The sequence below is a fragment of the Balaenoptera musculus genome, chromosome X (genome assembly GCF_009873245.2).
Source record: "Balaenoptera musculus isolate JJ_BM4_2016_0621 chromosome X, mBalMus1.pri.v3, whole genome shotgun sequence".
NCBI lineage: Eukaryota > Metazoa > Chordata > Mammalia > Artiodactyla > Balaenopteridae > Balaenoptera > Balaenoptera musculus.
Window position 1 is genome coordinate 15,756,355 of NC_045806.1, and position 11,448 is coordinate 15,767,802.

The window sequence follows — 11,448 nt, forward strand, 5'->3', positions numbered from 1 at the left end:
GTCATTTTTCTGTGATCTGTCTGAATATCAAAATCTGAAGCCCTCCGAGCTGCTCCAGATGCACACCTATTTTGTTTTTATCCCGAACAGCAGCTGGAATGAAGAGATCATTCTCAAATGCAAACAATTTCAACATTCAGATGGTTTTCATGGCAGTTCATATAGAAAGGAATTTTTTTCTTTGAAGAAAATTATTCCAACTACTAATAGCTTTCTCCTTCCTCATCCCTAGGGCTTCCCATGTTTTTTGAATTCTCCACTTCAGAGTAAATCCTTAAAGTGAAGCTGACTCATGTACCCCATGATTAACTGTAACTTCTTTTCCTTTCTTCCTTCAGATCCTTTCCACAATGTGAATATTTCCTGTGGCAGCTAGCCAGAATTCCTCAGCCAGCCAAACTAAGCGAAAGATGATGACCAATTTTTAGTAAGTGAATGGTCTTTGAAAGCAATTTCAGGGTCTCCAGTGAACTTGGATATAGGCTACTGTCTAATTATATTTTTAAAAATCTGCTTATAATAGCAATAAAATGAGGACAGGGCACAAATGGATAAAGTGGTTGTTGACTGCTTCACCTAGCTATTTAAATCAGCATCAATGGTTTTGATGATTTGTTTATCAAAATAGATTTATAAAATATAATCAAAAGTTATCTTATGTCCAAGGAATGTATGTAATTCAACCAGATTCCAAAATTTAAGCCCTTGAAAGAACTGGCCACAGGCATAAAAGGATGTCATTTCCATGCTGTGAACATTGAATTTGTTCCTTCTTCATATTTACCACTATCATTTCATAACCATATCTTAGTCTTGTTTCTCTTAGCTGGCACATGAATTTAGAAGTATGCAACTCTCAAAAGAAAAACACATTTTTTAATGATAAAATACCCATTGGTAGTGAGAATACGAAATGAGCCCCAGACACTTCTGATGGAAACTAGAATAGCCTCTCTGCTTTTTGGCAATAGTGTATTAAAAGCCTTAAAACTATGCATCATCTTTGATCCAGGTATTCCATTTCTTGAAATTTATTCTAATGAAACCATCAGCAAGGCATGGGAAAATGTATACTTTTGTACAAAGAGGTTCATCACAGATTGTTTATAATATCAAAAAACTAAAAACAGTCCATCCCAAAACAGTTAAATACATTATAACATGTTCATATCATGTGATACATCTACCCACTAAAAATTATATTTTAAAAGAATTTGGTAAAATGATTTAAGATATAGTATTGAGTTAAAAAATAAATTACACACAACATGTACAGGTCCCATAACTGCAGGGAATGGGGGAGTGGATCTTAGGCATTGGCAGAAGCCCAGGTACCAGAAACAGGACATAAAGTTGAGGCTAAACTAGCAGCCATGGTGACAGGCTGAGTCCAAGAGAGATAGGCTACATTTCCTTAAATCTCTCCTGAAGATGTCAGAATTGTTCTCATTATACTCCCGAATTCTTGTTCCATTCTTTTTTTCCCCCCTCTAAATTTATTTATTTATTTATTTATTTAGGCTGCATTGGGTCTTTGTTGCTGTGCGCGGGCTTTCTCTGGTTGCAGTGAGCAGGGTCTATTCTTCGTTGCGGTGCGCAGGCTTCTCTTACTGCGGAGCGTGGGCTCTAGGTGCGTGGGCTTCAGTAGTTGCGACGCACGGGCTCAGTAGTTGTGGCTCACGGGCTCTAGAGCGCAGGCTCAGTAGTTGTGGTGCACGGGCTTAGTTGGTCCGCGGCATGTGGGATCTTCCCGGACCAGGGCTCGAACACGTGTCTCCTGCATTGGCAGGCGGATTCTTAACCACTGCACCACCAGGGAAGCCCTTATTCCATTCTTATGTAGGCCAATTTATCATCTCTTTAGTGCTTCCTTCCAACCTGTGGCTTCAGGGCTTCCCTGCCACCTCCATAAGCTTATCAAAGGCCTTTCTCAAACAAAGACATTTCCTTCTTTTAGAGAACTTGGGTACCAGCTGGAAAACATATTTTTGCTTGCCCCACTGCACATAGATACCTTTTGTGTCAAAACCTAATAGAAAGCCCTTAGAATGGCTAAAATGAAAATGACTGACAATTCTAAGTGTTGATAAGGCTGTACAGCAATTAGAACTCTCATAAGCTGCTGGTGGGAGTATAGAATGATAAAACAGTTTGCAAAACTGACAGTTTCAATAAATTTTAACACACATCTATCTTTTGACTCAGCAATTCCACTGCTAGATATTTATTCAAGAGAAATAAAAAAAACATATGTTCCTGGAAAGATTTGTACAAGAATGATGATCATAGCAGCCTTAATCATAATGGCCAAAACTTGAAACAGCCATGTGTTTTTCAACAGGAGAATGGATAAACAAATTGAGGTACATCTATACGATAAAATACTTCTCAGTATTCGTAACATGGGTGAATATTACATTATGCTGAGTGGAAAACAAATGGACACAAGAGTACATATTGAACAATTCTATTTCTATGAAATCCTAGACCTGGCAAAACTAATCTATGGTTATAGGCATAAGAAAGTGAGGTAAGATAAATTTTCTATATCTTTTGCTGGGTGGTGGCTACATGGGTGAATATAATAGAAAAAAACTCATCTAACTATGCACTTACAAACTATGTATTTTATTGTATGTAAATTATATCAATTTTTATAATCAGAAAAAGAACCACCCCAAAATATAACCTGCTAGGACACATTTGGACCTTAAAACGAGTCTTTAACCCCCATAGGGGAAAAGGTGGGAATTAATTTTTGGGTTTTGCTGTGTACCAGGCTCTGTGTGAGACCCTTAACATAAAATAAACAGACTTCCCCCTGAAATACTAGGTAATTCCAGGAATCGAATGCAGTTCTGTGACATTTCCTATCAGGCCCTTTCAAGAGTAAGCATTTCAGGCATTTTAATGGCAGATGGAACTTTTAAGGAATTTTCATTTCTAGGTGGACTAATAGTTTTCCCAGTAGTTTATCTTGAAAATGATGGTAATACCCATCCAATTTACTACTACAGTAAAGAAAGTATTTCTACATAAATGCCTGATGAATTTTATTTGTCCCAACAAGATTATATTTGTCAGTTGAAGGGTGTAAATTGGGATTGAAATGCTAAATTTACATATGACAGTGGTAAGTGTTCCACCAACTCGAAAGCACACCAAACAGAACAATAAATTTTCCTTTGAACCACAACAAATCTTTTAATAAAATTTTATTTCAAGAATATAACAATCCAGGAAAATTCCAGATGTTCATTTTAGAAAGCCAAAACGAAGAATAGAACAAGAATAATCCAGAAAACAGAAGTTGCTCTTTGGGAGACAAAAAAATGAAGTGTTCAGGCAAAGAAAAATGGATTTAGGTTTTCGTAAGAGATAAACAGAAGATGAAAGGCTGTTGGTGAATAGAATCTATTATCACTGTACTTGTTGACTACGCAGATATGACCCTTGGCTCTTTAATTTAGTGTGAAAAGACATTTGTGATTTCAAGGAATTTACTTTTTACTGTCATTACATATTTATATGATATCTTTTGGAAAGAAATTAAAAATTCTTTACTCTCAGCTGCCAGTACTTCTCTTTTGTCCATAAAAGGAAGTCTAAACTTTAAGCCTGCTATTTGAAGTTTTTTATAATCTGACCCAAAGCTATCTAACCTTTATCTCCTGCTGCTTTTCTACACTTGCACTTTGGTCTAGCCAACCCTATTTACTTGATGACTCCAGAGTGACTTACTGATTCTCACCTCCAAATTTTGCTCATGCCATTATTCTTGGTAGGTAGGGTGGAAGCAGAAAGAGCATGAATTAAGTTATCATTCCATACTCAGTTACTAATTAGCCATGTGATCCACTCATTAGCCATGTCTGTAATCTTGAGCAGGTCTCTCAATCTTCCCTAACATCAATTTTCTTATCTCTAAAATAAGAGTATTATTATCTACCTCTATTTTGATATTTTAGTACTCTATTTTGAATATTAAATGAGATGGCTGATGTGACTGACACATCATACATAATAAATACTACTTCCCTATCAGGTTTCATCCTCACTTCTGCCTAGAATTCATCACCATCTTGATGCTTTCCTAAATTCTATCCTTCCTTCAGAGTCCAACTCAAGTCCCACATCTGGAAAGCTTGTCAAACCACCCTTTACCACTCAATTGGCCCTTAATACCTTACTGTCCCATATTGCTGAAAACTTCCCAAATTTGATGAAATACACGAATATAAATATCCAAGAAGTTCAAGAAATTCCAAGTAAAATGAACTTAAAGAGACCCACACCAAGGCTCATTAGAACCAAACTTTTGAAAGACAAAGGAAGAATTTTGAAAGACAAAGGAAGAATTTTGAAAGCAGCAAGAGAGAAGTGACTTGTCACAAGGGATCCTCAATAAGATTATAAGCAGGTATCGCATCAGAAACTTTGGAGGCTAGAAGGCAGTAGGCCAATGTATTCAAAACGCTGAAAGAAAAAACTGTCAACCAAGAATCCTATATCTGGCAAAGCTTTCCTTCAAAAGTAGGGGAGAAATTAAGACATTTCCATGTAAACAAAAGCTGAGGGAGTTTGTTACTACTAGACTTGCCCTGCAAGGAATACTCAAGGGAGTCCAGCAGGATGAAATGAAAGGACACTGTATAGTAACTCAAAGCTGTATGAAGAAATAAAGATCTCAATAAAGAAAAATACATGGGCAATTATAAAATCTAGTATTATTGTAACAGTGGTTTCTAACTCCACTTTTTTTTTTAACATGATTTAAGAGACTAATAAGTTTAAGAAAAAACAACTATTGGTCTAAAAATTAGTATTATTGTACTTTGGTTTGTAACTCGAAATTTTGTTTTCTACATAATTTAAGGAAGTAATTCATTTAAAAGAATTATTAATTTATGTTTTGGGGCACACAATGTATAAAGATGTAATTTTGTGAAATCAACAACAAAAGGGTGGAAACAGCTGTAAAGGAGCAGAGTTTTTTAATGTTATTGAAGTTAAGCTGGTATAAATTCAAATTAGAGTGTTATAACTTTAGGATGTTACATGCTATTCCCGTAGTAAGTATGAAAAGTACCTATAGAATATACACAAAAGAAAATGAGAAAGGAATTTAAGCATTTCACTACCAAAAAAATCGACTAAACACAAAAGAAGACAGTAATGCAGGAAATGAGGGATGAAAAATCTATAAGGCATATAGAAAACAAATAGCAAAATGATAGAAGTAAGTCCCTCTTTATTAGTAATTACTTAAATGTAAATAGATTAAACTCTCCAATCAAAAGATAGAGATTGGCAGAATGGATAAAAACACATGATCCAACTATACACTGTTTACAAGAGACTCACTTTAAATCCAAAACCACAACTTGAAAGTGAAAGGATGGAAAAAAATATTTCATGGAAATAGTAACCAAAGGAGAGCAAGGGTGGCTATACCAATATCAGATAAAACAGACTTTAAATCAAAGTTTACAAGAGACAAAGGAAGGACATTATATATAATAAAAGTTTCAATACAGGAAGAAGATATAATAATTATAAACACTTACACACCTGATGACAGATCAACAAAATATATGAAGCAAAAACTGACAGAATTGAAGGGAGAAATAGTTCTACAGTAATAGTTGGGGACTTCAATACCCCACTCTCAATAATGGACAGAACAACCAGACAGATGGTGAATAAGGGAACAGAGGATGTAAAGAACACAATAAACCAACTAGATCTAAAAGACACATATGGGGGCTTCCCTGTTGGTGCAGTGGTTAAGAATCTGCCTGCCAATGCAGGGGGCACAGGTTCGAGCCCTGGTCCGGGAAGATCCCACATGCCGCGGAGCAGCTAAGCCCGTGCACCACAACTACTGAGCCTGTGCTCTAGAGCCCATGTGCCACAACTACTGAAGCCCGTGCACCTAGAGCCTGTGCTCTGCAACAAGAGAAGCCACTGCAATGAGAAGCCCGTGCACCACAACAAAGAGTAGCCCCTGCTCGCCACGACTAGAGAAAGCCCCCGTGCAGCAACGAAGACCCAATGCAGCCAAAAATAAATTTAAAAAAAAGAACCATACGGAAAGTTGTACCCAACAACAGCAGCATACACATTCTTTCCCAATGAACATGGCATATTTTCAAGGATAGACCATATGTTAGGTCACAAATTACGTTTCGGACTTCTCTGGTGGCGCAGTGGTTAAGAATCTGCCTGCCAACGCAGGGGACACGGGTTTGAGCCCTGGTCGGGGAAGATCCCACATGCCGCAGAGCAACTAAGCCCGTGCACCACAACCACTGAGCCTGTGCTCTAGAGCCTGCAAGCCACAACTACTGAGCCCACGTGCCGCAACTACTGAAGCCCATGTGCCCTAGAGCCCGTGCGCCGCAACAAGAGAAGCCACCAGAATGAGAGCTTGCCACAACTAGAGAACACCTGCGTGCAGCAACGAAGACCCAATGCAGACAAAACAAAACAAAACAAAACAAAAAACAAAAAAAATTCCTAAAAAAACCAAAAAAAACAAATTAGGTTTCAGTAGATTTTTAAAAATAGATATCGTATGAAGCATCTTCCCCAACTACAATGGGATGAAGTTAGAAATCAGTAACAGAAGTAAAACTTGAAAATTCACAAGTTTGTGGAAATTAAACAACACACTCTTAAACAACCAGTGGAAGACAGAAGAAATCACAAGGGAAATTAGAAAATACTTAAACACAAATGAAAACAAACACACAACATACCAAAATTAATAGAATGCAGCAAAAGCACTGCTAAGGGGAAATTTAATTATAAATGCTTACATTAAAAAATAAGATTTTGTGCTCACTTCAGCAGCACATATACTAAAAAAATAAGATATCAAATCAACAATTAGCTTTACAATTTAAAGAACTAGAAAAAGAAAAAGAACAAACTAAATCCAAAGCCAGCAGAAGGAAAGACATAATGAAGATTAGAGCAGAGAAAAATGAAATAGAGAATAGAAAAACAATAGAGAAAATCAATGAAACCAAAAGTTGGTTCTTTGTAAAGACCAACAAAATTGACATAGATAGACGGACTAAGAAAAAAGATTCAAATTACTAAAATTGGAAATGAAAGTGGGGACATTTACTACTGATTCTACAGAAATAAAAACGATTATAATTACTGTGAACAATCAAATGCCAATAAATTTGATAATGTAGAAGAACTGGATAAATTCCTAGAAACAAAAAACCTACCAAGACTGAATCACCAGGAAAGAGAAAATCTGAATAGACATATAGCTAGTAAGGAGATTGAATAAATAATAAAAAAATCTCCTGACAAAGAAAAGCCCTGGACCTGATTGCATCACTGGTGAATTCTACCAAACATTTAAAGAAGAACTAATACCAGTCCTTCTCAAACTTTTCCAAAAAATTGAAGAGGAGCACACACTTCCTAGCTCATTCTATGAGGCTGGCATTACCCTGATACTAAAGCCAGACAAAGATACTACAGGAAAAGAAAACTATAGGCCAGTATCCCTTATGAACACTGATGCAAAAATCCTCAACCAGATACTAGCAAACTGAATAGAGCAGCATATTAAACAGATTATACATCAAGACCAGGTGGGATTTATTCCTGGAATGCAAGAAATGGTTCAACATACAGAAACTGATTAATGTAATACACCACATTAATAGAATGAAGGAAGAAAACCACATGATTATTTCAATTGATGCAGAAAAAGCAATTGACAAATTTCAGCATTTTTCATGATAAAAATATTCAACAAACTAGGAATAGAAGGAAACTACATAACAAAAGCCATGTATGAAAAACCCACATCAAACATCATACTCAATGATGAAAGACTCAAAGCTTTTCCTCTAAGATTAGAAACAATACAAGGATGCCCGCTTTCACCACTTCTATTCAACATAGTACTGGAATTTCTAGCCAGAGCAGTTAGGCAAGAAAAAGAAATAAAAGGCATCCAAATTGGAATGGAAGAAGTAAAATTATCTCTGTTATCAGATAATATGTAATATGTAGAAAACACTAAAGATTCCACACACACACACACACAAAAACCTGTTAGAGCTAATAAATGAATTGAGCAAGGTAGCAGGATACAAAGTCAACACACAAAAATCAGTTGCATTGCTATACGACAGTTAAGGACCTGTCAACTTACTGTCAGTCGAATCCACCAAGGTTTGCCGGGGGGGCAGGGGGGGAGGTGGTGAGAAGAAAAAAGAAGAGGAATAGGGCAAATTCATACCATATATTTCATGCAAAATCACATCTATTTTTAAATAGAAAATTAGCTCCTGTGTGGTTATTATTGAAGATTAAGGTTATGTAATCCAGAATCCTGGTATAACCCTGGACCACATGTGATATTTCAGGATCCCCATGAACTAGACCTAGCTCCACATGGGGATTTTTGTTTCCAGTCCCATTTCCCTCTCATATCCATGACAGAAATGCATGGCATGACAGATATGGCCATTCACTGCCCTGCCAGATTATTTCTATAAAGGTTTCTAGTAGGGCTAACTAACAATTGTTTTTGGAAGTCTTAGTTGGAGATTGCTGTCACTGTGTCTACCTTGTTAGGAGGGTCAAGTACCCAGAAATGGGTCCTTTGATCCTGCAAGTAAAGGCCACAGACTCTAGCATGGTGTGTATCAGATCAGCTCAGTTCCAGTTTCTGGACCTGACAAGATCATTATTCAAGAAGAGGATTTTATATCTGACTTACAGTGATCCAGTGATTGGACCAAGATGGTAGGCTGAACCCACATGCCAGTCTCCCCCCTTCCATCCTCAAAACTGTTGAAATGACAGAAAAGATACACGCACACAGTTTTAAAAATGATTAATGCATGTCAATGCTAGAGAATAGGACTCTCTAATCTGAAAGACTTCAAGCAAATGAGACCAAATATAAAGCAGAACGCAAGAATAAATTAGAGGGACTTCCCTGGTGGCACAGTGGTTAAGAATCCGCCTGCCAATGCAGGGGACACGGGTTCGAGCCCTGGTCCAGGAAGATCCCACATGCCGCGGGGCAACTAAGCCCGTGAGCCACAACTACTGAGGCTGCGCTCTAGAGCCTGTGAGCCACAACTACTGAAGCCCGCGCGTGCCTAGAGCCCGTGCTACACAACAAGAGAAGCCACTGCAGTGAGAAGCCCGCGTACCACAAGGAAGAGTAGCCCCCGCTCACCACAACTAGAGAAAGCCTGCACGCAGCAACAAAGACCCAACGCAGCCAAAAAAAAATAAATAAATACATTTATTTAAAAAAAAAAAAGAATAAATTAGATATTTTAGAAATGAAAATTTTGGTTGTTAAAATTTTCTGCCCTGCATTTCCTGGTTACTCATAAGAAGTCTTGATAGAGGAAATAAAGGGTCCCAAGCCCTATGTTCCAAGCAACAGGTACCTCGCAGTTAAAAGCACAGAGAACAGCTTTTTATAAATGAAGATAAAGATCAAGTAGAATCATTACCAAAGTTTGGATTTGGAAACTGGCAGTTCTGAAAGAATGAGGCAGGTCTGACCAATTTGCTAGCCTAGCAGGAAACAAGATGTTACTTGTATAATGCTTGAGTGATTAGCAAATCACACCTTCCTAGCAATGAAAAAAACATCATGAGTTTCCATACAGTCCAAACCAGACTTAAATTATGACAAATGCCAAAACTATATTGGAAGCCTTGAGAGAACCACCTGACTTTTTCATACAGTTAGCAGTCCCTAGGCTTTTCAAGTCTTAGCTGGAAATACTAGAAACAGAATTATTTCTGGTGTTTTGAAGTTTGCCTACCAAAATCACAGAGTGATTCTGGTGCTTAAAAAAAAAAAAGTTTAAATGTGATCCTGTAAAACAAAGTAGCGTGTAATGAAATGATTTTAAATAATCTAGTAAATTCATTATCTGCCTGCAGTATTTGGCATGATTACAACAAAGCTGCCTTAAAATGCAGGATCTATAAGAGAAATATGGAATGGTCAGGATTCAGAATTATCTAATTTCTTAATGAAGAACAAAAGGGCATTTGGTTGAGAAACAACAGTGCCTTTGAATTACAAATTAACTCAATATTAGCTTATTGTGGTTTTAGTGTATTTAATATTTCATCACAGTAGGAAGTCTACCAGGCTTGAGACAGGAAATCCGAATTCTAATTTCAGATCTGTTGCTACATACCTCATGACTTTGGACAAATCAGTTAATCTCTTGGAGCCTCAGTTTCCTCATCTGTAATATGGACTGGGCTAAAATATTCTCAAAGGTTTCTTCTAACCCTAAAATACTGTCGTTCCGTTTCTCCCCTCACCCCAGCCCTTTTTGATCCCCATACCTCCCTCCTCTATTTCAGGCTCCCTAAGCTACTCCTGCTGCCTGTACTTTCCCCACTGCCCAGGGTTATTCTCTGTGACATCTGCCCATCCTAGACAACAGCACCTGCCCCTGGCTTCTTCCTCAGGGACACTAATCAAAAATTACTCTCATGTGTCCCAGAGCCATGCTACCTATGGATGTAAAGGACTGAAATAATTCTGAGGATTTGAGCTACCGTGGCCAGGTCAGGGTGGGTGAAAGATGGAGCTCTGCTGCCTATTCCACACTGCCGTAAGCCTCCTCTTTGAGAATTGAAGCTTGTGTGCTTGCTTCCAACGAGGGTCTATCTGTAAGGAGGGTCCTGGTGGTTTGAGAGACTAGGGAAGGCGGATGCTTGCCTTGCTTTGAATAAAATCAAAGGGAAAGACTTTCCCAACATGCATAAAAATCATTCTATCCAGCCACTTCAAATTTTAATTTACATTTATGGGAATGAGACAAAGTATATGCAAATGCATGTATGTACATAATTATCCATTATATAGAGTATTATAATACATAATTTATACATCTATACTTAAAAAAGCAACTAAACACACAAGTGGTTTCTTTTTTATTTTTGCCCATTGGGGGTGGGTCTCAGCCAAAACCCTTCTGTGTTTGTCTAATTCCCTCTCTTAGCTTTCTTCTCCCCACTGTGGGCTGGGAAGGGAATTTGCTGGGCAGTGAAGACACCGAGGCATTAAGAATAAAAATTACTTCATAATCCCATATATTGCCCCTCCTCTCAATTCTCATGAATCAGTGGGCAGATTTATCCTATAACCCTGCTGCCACGACACCCACCCTGATGTGACCCTGACGCAAGGTTACAAAAGTGCCATGTGTGACTTTCACAAGCTCTCCTGAAACAAAAATCTTCTCCCTCCAAATACCGAATTACCCTGAGTATCTGTCTCCTGGCTGGATTGACATGGTGGTAGCTCTTGAAAACCTAAATGTCAGTGTGTATTTGTGCACATGTGTGTGTTTATCATACAGCCTGAGTGATTGCATCTTAAATGTATTTTTTTAAAGATTTTTTTTGATGTGGACCATT